Source organism: Crocodylus siamensis, chromosome 6, assembly GCF_052110815.1.
Source record: "Crocodylus siamensis isolate JL-2025a chromosome 6, ASM5211081v1, whole genome shotgun sequence".
In the NCBI taxonomy this organism is placed as follows: domain Eukaryota; kingdom Metazoa; phylum Chordata; order Crocodylia; family Crocodylidae; genus Crocodylus; species Crocodylus siamensis.
The window spans coordinates 4,946,353-4,958,661 of NC_143400.1; the positions used below are offsets into that span (position 1 = coordinate 4,946,353).

The window sequence follows — 12,309 nt, forward strand, 5'->3', positions numbered from 1 at the left end:
GCTCTCCGCCATCCCGGAGCTGGACCCAGGCAGTGGCGTCCCCACCCCGGAGACCTGGCGCCTGCACTTCCAGGGCTGCCGCTCCCAGGAGGGCAAGGGGCCGTGCAGCAGCTCCCCAAAACTCCCTACACGGCAGATTACTGACCTAGGGATGTAAAGATTGTTTTAAAAAATAATTTGTTTAATTATTGTCTAATTATATCAGTTAAATAGTTAACCAATAACACAGCAGCTCAGACAGCTGCTGCTGGGAGCTGGCTCTGGGGGCCCTTTTGAAGGAGGTGGTGGCAAGCCCTTCCAGACAACACAGCCCTGGCGAAGCCCCATGCTGGGAGGTAGGGAGCAGCTGTGAAGGAGCAGCTAACTGCTTAATTGATCAGCCATTAGGTTGCCTGCTGTTTTCCTCTCAACCCCATAGGCTATGGGTACTAGTCCCCCTTGCCCTCCTCCCTCCCTCCCGCCTGTCCTGCTGCGTTCTGGCTCCTGCTAGGGCACTGCACGACTTCCCATTCCCCCCTTTCCTGCCAGGCTGCACCACTCCTTATGCTAAGCAATAACTGGTAAGCTAACCAGTTATCACTGGGTTTATCGGTTAAACGATTCATCTTTTTAACCTTTCACATCCCTATTCTACACTACTCCGGGACCTCTTCGGGCAGGGCACACTTGGCCAGGCAGATGGGATGGGGCCAAGGTTAGCAGGGACCAGGGCCATGGTTGGGGCCAGGATCACGGGGCAGTGACAGCGCAGGGCTGAGGCCAGAGCAGAGCTGCTCCCCATATGACAGCTTGTGCCTGGCCCCAGTACAGTGCATCTGTCTTGCAGTGCCGCCCAGCAGCATGGGGTGGCCTAATCCAGTTACAATCCAGCATGGCTGCCCTGTGCTGCCAAGCCGTGCTGCTCCACAGTCCCACTGTACTGGGGCTACCTCACAATCCTGGCCCTGGCCCTGGCCCCAGCCTCAGCCTCAGCCCCAATCACCTGTCCCTTTCCTGGATGCCAATCCCTATGCTCCTGTAGCCCCATCTCATCCCACCCACACCTGCCCACAGCCCCATCTCATCCCCTGCCTGTGCGGGTCCTGAGCCAGTCTCCATAGAAGTGTCTGCCTGCTCTGCCCAGCACTCCTGGCAGTGGATGTGGGATGAATGAGCTAAGATGCTCAGGCAGCAGGGCCAGGGCCAGCAGCAGGGGTAGCACTGGCAGCGACAGCTGAAAGGAGTCTGGCTGCCGTGCTGTCCCAGCCTCTCTGCACGCCTGGGGGCAGTGGGACTGGCCACACGTGTCACTGCCCTAAGTCCCTGCTGTGAGAACAGCTTCCCCAGGGAAGTCAGGGTTCCTGGACTGCAGTCTCTGCTAGCGGTGTTATGATAGCGGCGCCTCCCCTATAGGCACAGTATATACTGAGAGAGGGAACAGTTGTGCTGATGGCGTGAGCTCAAGCGAACAAAAGCCCTGCTCTTTCTGTAGAGCTGTGTCCGTGCCAGACCTTTGCTGGAGCTGCTGTTTCAGCTGAGGAGTAAAGACTCAGGTTTGTGAAGGCTAGAAGAGGCTGGAACAGGAGATGCTGATGGTGTAATGCTTGTGCTTGCAGCTCCCAGAGGCCTTTGAGGACGTGGCAGTGCATTTCATGCAGAAGGAGTGCGAATTGTTTGAAGCTAGAGACAAGGGGCTTTACCGGGACCAGAAGCTGAGGAATCACAAAGCCCTTGTTTCCCTGGGTAAAGTTCTGGTTCCTGTTCCCCCCCAACCCCTGCCACCGAGCTGCATGAGATCAGAATTGCCTTGTTCTCTCTGCTCCTTTACAGTCCTATTCTTGTGCATTTTGGCTGGTGGTTTAAATCCACTTTCTCCCTACTGCTCTGTTGTTACTCAGGCCTCTTGTCCAACTTTGCCTCTTCATATCCTCTTCTGGTTGTCTCAGACACCTTTGCTGGGGCTTTCCCCTTGGTCTAACCCCTGTTGTTTCCATATCCAGCAATTTCTTTGCAAGATAATCCCCCTTTGCTGTCCCAGCATGTTTGTACCACCTTCATTCATTTGCCAAAAACCATCCCTTGGGGAATTAGCCTGCCTGACTCTCTTTCCTGTTGTATTTGGTCTAAATGCTTAACAGTCCCAGCATGCACATTTCAGTGCTCTCTAAGGTTGCAAACACGTTGCCCATCCACATCCACGTGTTTCCGAAAGAACGTTTATGGAGTCACAAAGGTGAAGCAAAAGGACCTCCATACCTTTTTGTTGCACCACCAATACCTAAAATTCATGGTCGCTACAATGCCAGTAATAGATTGCGCCACTCGATTGCGGCAGACATCTGTTTGATGGTAGGAGAGTTTCCTGCACCGTTCAGCTGCCCTGACCGGCTGCTCTGGAGGCTCAAGAGGCCCAATCCTGCAAACCCTGTGAATTTCCAGGCAGGGTCGGGCCCCTGGAGCTCCTGTGCGGCTTTCTCTTCTTTGAGATGTGCCCTCGGGAATCTTGGGGAGCATCTTAGTAAATGGAGAAAGCTAGGTTTTCCCCCTCACTTTGCTTCCTAGCATCTTCATCTCCGTGGACCACAGTTTGCTTTGTCATTCTATAAAGTTTTCTCATTCTGCTAGAATTTTGCTTCATGTTGGGAAGCCTCTTTGCAAAAATTGCATGACCCAGATGGGGCAGATGATTGCATGGGGCAGATGTTTTCAGATCTTTGGTGACACCTGTCCCTGCGATTTAAAAGGGAAGTTGAGTACAGAGCCTGGTGAAAACCAGTTTTCACTTTGTAAGGGTCTGTATTACAGATGCTTGCTCTGACTTATGCGGAGGAGGATGTACATACCTTTAGTAGTCCGGTGTCCTTTTCTTCGTCCTCAGCCCCTTCATCTCTTAATACTTCAAAAATGCTCCTAATGCCACTATTCTGCTTGATCTCCTAACGCTTCATCTCCTAATGCTTCCAAGGGTTGAGCGTATGAACTTCTTTTTCCTGCTCTCCTTCCCTCTGCGCTGCTGGCTGGAATTTCAACTTCATTTACAGTGCCAATGGCTGCAAATGTTCTCTGGGACAGTCTCTTCATAGTAAAATCTCAAACCACAAGCTTTGCTTCAGATTACATGTTAATTTTCTTTTCACATCAGTAATAGCATTGGTTACAACATTATCCAATTTTTTTGTTTAATTGTTGTGGATTTAAGCCAGCTTATCAATTATTTTTCTCAGCTTCTCTAGCATTCAGTTTTCTGTACGAGCCTTTCCGTGATACATCTCTTACATCTGCCTTTTTATAGCTCTCGTCTTTTCTGCATAAATCACTTGGTCCACATCCACTTTACTCTCTTACTGAAGGCTTCTATTTCCTTCAACGCTTCATGAGGCCTCCATTTCCCACCTGGTGTTTCTTATGTGATTGGTTTTCACTTAATGCACCTTTAGCAACTGTAAGTAAAGCTTCCTTCCCTGAATCCCAAAGCGAATCTGCATTATAAGACTGTTAGTCAATTTGCTACAAAGCCTGGGCTTTCTGTTTAAACGAACTTCCACCATTTCTTTCCCTGACATTCTCCTTCTGTATTTTATCTTTTGAGAACTCAGCAAGTATGATACCGCGTGGTGACCATGTTTCTCTCGCAAGGTATCAGTCTTTGAGTTTGCTTATATCTGTTCGTTCTAGTCATTGCACAACCTATGTTTTATTGAATGAACATCTCTGCTGGAGGTGATCTTATTACCATTTTTTTTCCTGAGAAATTGGGTTGACCAGTACCATACCATGGGAATTACCATTCTGAAAAAATGCCTCCTTCCTTCTTTTATCTGTATCTCTAATGTGAGCACATGCATCTATGCATCACCCTCCGTACATACCTTCTGTAAGGATTCACCCACTAAATGAAAAGGCTGCTGTAGTTGCCCCTACAAACATCATCCTTTTCTCTGTGGTGTCAAAATGAATTACTTTCTTTCCCATATACAAGCTTTCATTGTCATCAGTCTGTCATGGACGCTTCACTTTCAAGAACCATTACGGCAAGCCTTTATTGAGAATAAATGGCCAGCTGGATAGACGGGTATGATGAGTGTGTTCACTCTCTTTTCAAATCAATATCTCAAAAATCTATAAAAGTATTCTCTTCCTTCCTCCTTGCACATCACAGATCACTGCATCTCTGCCCACCTTCCTTGGTGCCACTGGGAGCTTTTTACCCCTTACATACTTTTGAGGGATCATGCTTCAGACAACCACTTACTTGGGTGACCGAGGCCATGATCTGTTGAAGGTTTCTTCCTATAGTTGTCTGTTATGCTAAATGTTCTCCTTTCCCTTTCCTTTCGAGTCCTCATTAGAATGGCCAAACTCAGCTTGTTTTCTTGATTTTGAGGCACAAATCTGGTATCTCTGGGGTACCGGGAACTTAAATTTCCATCTTCCCTTAGCAATGCAAGAGTTGATAGCTTAGCCCAAGCTGGCCATACTTCTGTTATGCCCTCTGGCAGGCCATGATCTTGTTTGAATTGCCCCATGGCAGCTATCAGAGTTGGAAGAAACTCTTGGGGGTTATTAAGATTAGGCTGTAGAGAGGCTGGTGCTCTGTTCCCCACTCTGCTAGTCCTGTTGTTTAGTTGGAAGTGAAACCCTGCTCCTCCTCTCTGTAACAGTCAGGAATAAAGGCAGTGTTTAATCAATAGCTCCAGCTGTATGTCAAACCTACTAGATGGTCTTTGGATTCACCATCTTTCATGCTTGGGGAGATATAAGAGCCTCCTTCTTGCCACCAGAATTTCCCACTGGGGCACAAGGGCTACGAACTGTGAGACCTGAGACCTAGAGTCCACGTGGAACTGGACCCCCTGTTCTTACAGTGTAATTGAGGCTCAGCCATACTCTGGGGTTGTCCCAGCACAGGGAAATAGAAGATCTTTTCCTGGACAGGGACTAATTTCTGGGCTCCTGTCTCCACCCAGCAGATGCTGAGACAGTGGGCAGAGCTGAGCAACAGCAGCCTCCTGAGGCAGGGCCTGCCAACCTGAAGCTGTTTCAGACCAGAAACCAACTCCCCACCCAACAGAGACAGAGAACAATGGAGACCCAAAAGAGCATGGAAGGATTTGAAAGGCAGGGACTCCTGAAGAGCCGCAAGGGCACAGTTCCCAAGGGGCAGGGGCTGCGTATACGTGGAGATGAACAGGAACTTGGGGCTCTCAGGGAGAATGCCCACCCCTGTGCTGAGCATCGGGACAGCTTCCAGCATACATGCCCTCTCCTTGGGTACCAGCCAACGCGCTGGGGCGAGCACCCTCACCTCTGCTTGGAGTGTGGGAAGAGCTTTGTCTTTCCGGCTGACCTCCAAGTGCACCAGGGCGTGCACACGGGGGAGCAGCTGTACCGCTGTGTTGAGTGCAAAAAGAGCTTCACCAGGTTGGATCACCTTCAAAGCCACACATTTCCAACCGCCGCATGAACTCGTCCTGGTACTTGGTTGAAGAGCTCAGTCCCCCCGACACCGCTCTGCTGTCAGGTCTCACTGGTGGACGCTGTCAGATAAGTCAAACACGGTGTTACTTGCTGGCCTCTGAAAAGTACCAGTATCAAAACTGAGAGGGGCAAATAAGGCCAGTGCAATGGGGCAGATTTCCAAAGGCGCAAAGAGGAGGCAAGCACTAAACTCTTAGGACCTCTCCTGGGAGAGCTCTGCCACAGCAACCATTATTATCATTTTACTGGGAGAGGAAGTTGGGGTTGTGGGTCCTGTTCCTCTTCCCTTCTCCAGGGGCACAATAACAGAATGCATACAGGCCCAACCGTGTCCCTCGGTGCCTGCAGTGAAACGCATTGTGACACGGCATTAGGAGGTGGGGGTGATGCAAACCAGCATTGTGCAGCAGTCACAGCTGCTCCTGCCTTCGCCTTTACAAAAGGTTCCCGTCACAGCAAACCACCCTGGTGCATAGAGGACACCAGCACAAGTAGGTCTGTGCAGACCAAAGGTAGCAGCAAGCGGTTACTATAAGGGAATACCAGGGTAGGTGACGAGAGACTAACCAATGCCGGCCATTGCAAGCTGCTGTATAGAGATGCATGATTTTTGTCTGAAATCTGGGGTGGGAAAAAAGGGAGATCATTAAAATGAAATATTGAAGAGCTACTTTCAGTTACTGCAAAGGAAAGGAACATTCCCAGCCAGCTTAGAGAGAACAACTGAGAAAAAAACAACAGCATCATTCAAGCAGCATCAAATTAAATAACACTGCAATAAAATTCAATCTAAGGCACCGTGCAAAGATGATCCAGCCGAGGAGACAAAAGGCAGATTTGTGCTTTCTAATCACATTGGCAAGTGCTGGAATGGAGGACTGGAAATGCCATTTTTTGACAAAAGACTTAATAACTTTTCCAGTGACTCAAAGAGATGCCAGACTCTCCAGTTCTCAACTTCCTTTGCTCTTTCCTGGCCAGGACTCGGAGGTGTCCCTGCCTGAGAAGGCAAACATGAAGTTACCAGCTGAATCATGAAGTCCAAAGCGGTGCCTTGAAGCTCCACTCCTTTTTTAAGGGGCAACAGAAGACTGTCCGGTAACTCAGCAGTTCATGTCCCTAAACAAGTGCTGCATTAGGGAAGGGTGGAAAGATCCAGGACGTGTTTGGGAAGAACCTCTCTGCAGAAGCTTTGGGATTTCAGTTCCAACTATTTGACAAAATACTCATGTGAAAAGACTTGGTGTCTAAAAAGCCCCTGCTCCTGGCTCAAGACAAGCCCTTTGTCACCCAGGAGGCCATGATCTCAGGTCACACGGGTCCAAACGTCCCTTACCTAATAAGAGCAAGTACTCTGGGAAGGCCCCTGCTTTCTCCTGCCAAACGGCCCAGCGCTGCATGAGTCAGTGAGAATGGGACAGGGGCTGCGGGAGGAGACGCGGCCTCGAGTGTGCGCCAGGGCAGGCTCTGGCACTGCGCTGCTGCGGCTACAGCAACAACCACACTGGGAGGAGAGGACGGCAGCAAGTGGCAGGGTCAAGGGATGCAAGTCCTTCCCATGCACTTCCCCAGCAGGAACAGCACAGCCAGGAGGTTGCTCTCCGAGGGGGATTTGAACTGGTTTATAATTTGCCAGCCTGCACTTACCCCAGCAATGGTTCTGCTCCACCAGAGCAGGGGAGATCGTGCCCACTAAAGCAAGGGGAACTTGCAGCAGTTCAAGTCATGGACTGTCCTAGTTCCCCTTCCTCCCTATCTCAGCAGAAATGCAGGGACCCCTGGCCTGATGTGCCGAGACATCTCCTCCGCGCTGGATCCGATGCCTGCGCTTGATTCCTTTGGCTGCTGAGGTTTGCTGGGATGTCTGCAATGATGCACACAGGCACAGCTTTAGTGACTGAAATCAAAAGCAAGACAATTAAACCAACAACGGGTGCTGGTTGCGCTAAGCTCCCGATTGACAACCTTAGCATCCCTATGTGTGAGACTGAGGAATTATACAATGGTCCCCAGGTAGGAGCTGAGCATCAGAAGTGACTGGAAACCTCAGTCCACACCCAACAACTCATGTAACTTCACCTGTAGGAAAGTTCAGCATAAGACCTGGGGCTCATTCATGAGCATCGCTCAGGACTAAGGAAATCCGTGGGACGTGTCTCCAGGAGGGACAGCTTGCCGTTCCTAGGGCTAAGATCACTGCCAAATATGCTCTGTGCAGGCTGCCAGAATTTCCCCATGCCAAGCTCATGTCAACAAATGCATCACATCTGTTGGCCTCCTCCACTTCATGGGGATGAAGTCTCTCCTGGCTCCGCATCCTCTCAATTAGGAAGTGAGATGCCCGTTCAGCTGGAGAGGTGTTTCCCCATTGACTGACCCTCTGTCATTGCATTTTCTGCAGCTGTTCGGTGATCAATTAGTCCGTTTTGGGAAATCAGTGTACGTCACAGGAGGTGACACAAAGCCCCTGCTCCAGCACTGACAAACTTCTTCTGAGGTAAGAAGCAAGAAAAGAGGCATACCTGAGGGCATCTCAAAGCAGGAATGAGTCCAGTCGTTCCTGAGGCCGCTACAACTGTTGGGGCACCTTAGATGCTGTAACAACCCTCTGTGTTTGGCTAGCTTAGTGCACGCTTGTCAGTTGAAACCCCATCTAGTCCTTAATATTGGTCCCCAGCAATTCTTGGGTCTACCTCTTTTCCTCTTTCCCCCCACTGCACTCTGCATTATGCTGTTGGCAAGAGTATCCAGCCGTCTCGTGATGTGTCCAAACCATTGCAGCCTCCTTCATCACACAACCTCCAACCATGGTTCATGCGTTCCAGTTTCTTGACTGATCTGCTCCTTGACAGACTCTTTGGTCTGGTGCTCAGTGAACAAGGCCAAAGCAGGACTGTTCCCAACTGGATCATCCCAGCCAAGGCTTTGTCTAGCTGCGTCTGCAAAACCTCCAAGGATGGAGAGTCCACCACCTCTCTGGGTAACCTGCTCCAGGGTTTTATTACCCTCCTAGTAAGCAAGTTTTTCCTACTTCCCTTGCTGAAACGTGAGCCCATTGCTCCTTGCTCTGTCATCTGCCACCACTGAGAACAGTCCAGCTCCATCCTCTTTGAACCACCTTTCAGGTAGTTGAAGACTGCTATTAAATCCTCTCTCAGTCTTCTCCAGATTAAATAAACCCAGTTCCCTCCACCTCTCCTCATAAGTCACATGCCCCAGCCCCCAAACCATTTTCATTGTCCTCCACTGGACTCTCTCCAATTTGTCCACATCCTTTCTGTTGTGGGGGTGCCAAAACTGAACATGATACTCCAGATGTGGCCTCACTAGTGCCGAATAGAGGGGAAGAATCGCTGCCCTTGATCTGCCGGCAACGCTTCTACCGATCCAGCCCAGGATGCTGTTAGCCTTGTTGGCACCAAGGGCGCACCGCTGGCTCCTATTCAGGTCCTTGTCCATTGTAACCCCCAGGTCCTTTTCTGCAGAGCTGCTGCTCAGGAAGGTGCAACTTCCTGGCGATTCCTGGGATTGGGGTTGGGGCAGGGGGAGACCATCTCCCACTAACCCAGCTCGTGGTGAGGAGGGGGAGCAGAAAGTCAGGGACACAGGAGAGGAGGGCTGGCAGCCTGTCTGACCTGCGACTGCACCCCAGCGGTCCTGGAGCTGCACTGAGAAGGTCTCAGCTAGTGCAGGGTGAATTCAGCTCGCTTCTGCAAGCAGCTGTTCTACCACAGCTGGAGTCTCTCTAATGGACCTTGATGACTAGGATCCCCTGAGTCCCAGGCACTGCTGGCTAGGTGCTTGCATCCGGACAGCTCTGACAGACAGCACCATCCCCGGGCCCCTGAGGAGGCGAATGCCAGGAGCCTTCCACTCTACTCAGGATATGCCCTGTGCAAAAAACCCCATTTGATGCTTTCCCTAAAGATTTCCCTCACCTCAGTAGACGTTTGGCTCGACTTAGCCAGGCTCCCTGGATCATCAGCTCCAAAATGCACGCAAAATACACACAGCCCCCAAAGCGGAGAGTTTTACAGCAGCTGATCACCGAGCCAGCAGCGAAACCAGAAGTGCACGTCCAGTTTCACAGCTGGCGCGTCCAGGGGGTGCATGGCCAATCTCAGGGGGTGCATGAGAATCTCGACATCTCAGTGCCTTTGATCATTGTGCCGAAACCCCAAAACTCCCAGGCAGGAGAGAAGCTAACAACTTCTGGACCCTCAGGAAAAGCCCCAGAAATATGGGAAGCTGTGTGCACACTGAAACCACCCAGCCGCCTTCACCCTCCGTGCTGGGGTGCTGCATCAAGAACAGGGGTGTTTAGTTGATGGACTCAGCGCCAGGATACATGAGCTCTCCCCATCTAACATACGAGGACCAGCAGAGTTGTAGAGGCCAGGATGGGAATTCAGGAGACAGTCTGCCCTTCAGACATATGCAATGGCATCTGTCTCTCCTGGGGACCACCTCCACTACCACTGTGCCTGAATACTTCTCAGCCTTTGCTGTCTTGGCCCCTGGAGCATCGTTCCCATTTCCCAGAAAAGGGAACTGAGGCAGAGAACAAAATTCTTAAAGATCTGTGGGTGCCGAAGCCTGCCGACAAGCGCCTGGAAAGGAATGGCTCAGATCCAGGGGCAGGTGCCATAACAGAGCCGAGCAGGGAAGACCAAACAGCAGAGGACACGGAAGAGGACACAAAAGCTGTCATGACGTTAGTGTGATGCTAATCCAATCACGTGGAAAGTGAGTTAAATTGTCTCAAGCTTGACGACCTATTAACAATTTTAAAAAAGCCTTCAAGGGCTAAAGGAGGAAGGGCAAGCGCACACTGCAGAGGCAATAGGTCCTGGCAGGGATGCTGGTGAGTCGGCATCCCCCAGCCCCTCCTGCTGGCACACTCCAAGCCCACACATGTGCCAGGAGGGCCCTGGCTCCTGGAAGCATGTCCCACTGATGCCAGTGGGATTCCCCCGGATTCAGAGCGGTGGTCAGTCTCCAGACTGACATGTCTTCACATCTATTCCCCCAAGTCCAGGGCATCTGCCATCGGACATCTTGCTCTGCTAGAGAACACAACGAACGTCCTCAAGAGCCCACACGTTCCCTTGCTCTTAAATCTGCTCCATAAAAATGCTTTTAACAGCGAATGTTATTTCTGGCAGACCTTTCCTGAATGTGCCCTCTCAAATACTGCTAACCGAGGACTCTCTTACTGGGCTACGCAAGCATATCTGAAAGTAGGGCGATGTTCCCACGCTTGCCAAGTCTAAATAAAGCTACAAGACACCACACGCTTCCTACTGGCAAGTCCAGTATTCGCCTGGCAGCGCGACAAGGCTCCAAGCCCCACCTGCCACTGCAGACCCCCGGCTGTGCAGAACCGGTGTCAGGAGTTGCTACAGCCACCGGAGTAGGGCCGCTCCAACCATTAGGTGAACTAGATGGTTGCCTAGGGCGCCACAATTTGTGGGGCACCAAAACAATATGCAGAACATAACAGGAACATCATTCTTAATACCAGCTCTGGCCGACATACTGCTGGCAACGTCATCCTAAAAGCTGAACCCCTACTCCTGGATCAGCTTCCAGCTCCTGACACTGGTTTCTTACACCTTCCTTCTCCCTTCCACCCAGGGGGGCAACACATAGGGGGTGTGTGGGGATGCACGTGCACCCCCTGAGAGCGCCAGCGCACCCCCTATCAGGCCGCACTCCCCATGTAGCCAGCTAGCGGGCTCCTCGCTGACTGGCATCAGGAGGGGCACGTGCCCCCCCAGCTCAAGAGGCACCAGATAAGACAGCACCCATGTTTCCACCCTTTTTAAAAATCTCAGGCACCCTGGATTTCGTCAGTCGCGTTGAAGATTTCGTAAAGAGTGAGACGACCAAATTACGCCGACTCCGGGTACGGAGACGCGTTGTGCCTGTAATTCGGGAAACGGGTTTCGAGGCAGGAATTTCTTGGTTCGCTTTTGTAGCGCTCATTTCATTTACGGGGTGTAGAACTGATGTACCAGCGCAGTGGTCATCGTAAGAAAAGTTTGTGCTGGACTTCGCACCCTGGCTGCTCCCGGCACGGCGCAGACGAACAGCTGAACGCGGCAGAGTCGGACCAATCGGCGCACAGAGGAGCGCGCACCCCGTTCCCCGTCAGCCAATCAGACAGCGGAGGGGGGCGGGCTCCCCCCCCACCCGCCTGGCCTGGCAGAGGCCAATCAGAGCGAAGAAGGGCGGAGCGGCGCTGACCCCGCCCATGCGGCCACTCCACCCAGTCACCGCAGGCCTCAGGGCGGCCAATGAAAACGCGAGCCTCCGATCCGGCCCTGGCGCGCTTCCCGGGCGCAGGAACTGAAGTCCGGCGAGTCGTGTCTACCCCGGCTGCCTGCGCTACAGGCGCGGCCTGCAGCCACGTGTTTCCCTTTGGCTGCCAAGCGCAGGGGTCAGGGCACGCGGCAGGATCTCCCGGCTGCCAAACCTCGCTTCCGCCGCGGCCGGGCTCAGGCAGCCGTAGGCTCGGGCACCGCAAGGCTGCAGCAGCCTCGGCAGAACTACAGCTCCCAGCGTGCACCCTGCCGGAAGTGTGAGCTCGCGAAGACGCCCGTTTCCGAGGCGACCGGCCGCGCCGGAACTACCAGCGCTCGCCCGCGGGCCGTCGTGACGCGGGGCTCCTGAGGCGCATGCGTGCAAACACCCAGGCATGCCCGGCCACGCATGCAGGGTACTGCGCCCCCCGCCCTCCGGCGTGGCCCCGCACGTGCCGGTCTGGCAGGCCGCTCCGCATATTTGGGGGGTGGGGGGAGAACACCGCGCATGCGCAGCAACCAGCGGAGTGCAGGGTCCTAGTGCGCA

The 12,309-nt window shown here is 52.4% G+C and overlaps 1 long non-coding RNA gene across 2 annotated transcripts; it reads right to left on the reverse strand.

The window, feature by feature from the left end:
• Positions 1-1,065: 1,065 nt before the first annotated feature.
• LOC149860639 (uncharacterized) lies at positions 1,066-12,219 on the reverse strand. 2 transcript variants are annotated; one of them, XR_016443265.1, is made up of 3 exons: positions 7,537-12,219; positions 7,105-7,321; positions 1,066-5,516 (listed from the first exon to the last, which is right to left on the reverse strand). It is a non-coding gene; the product is annotated as an uncharacterized LOC149860639 (long non-coding RNA). The 2 variants fall into 2 exon arrangements; XR_016443266.1 differs by having other exon boundaries at positions 1,066-4,631; positions 5,285-5,516; positions 7,105-12,219.
• Positions 12,220-12,309: the final 90 nt, after the last annotated feature.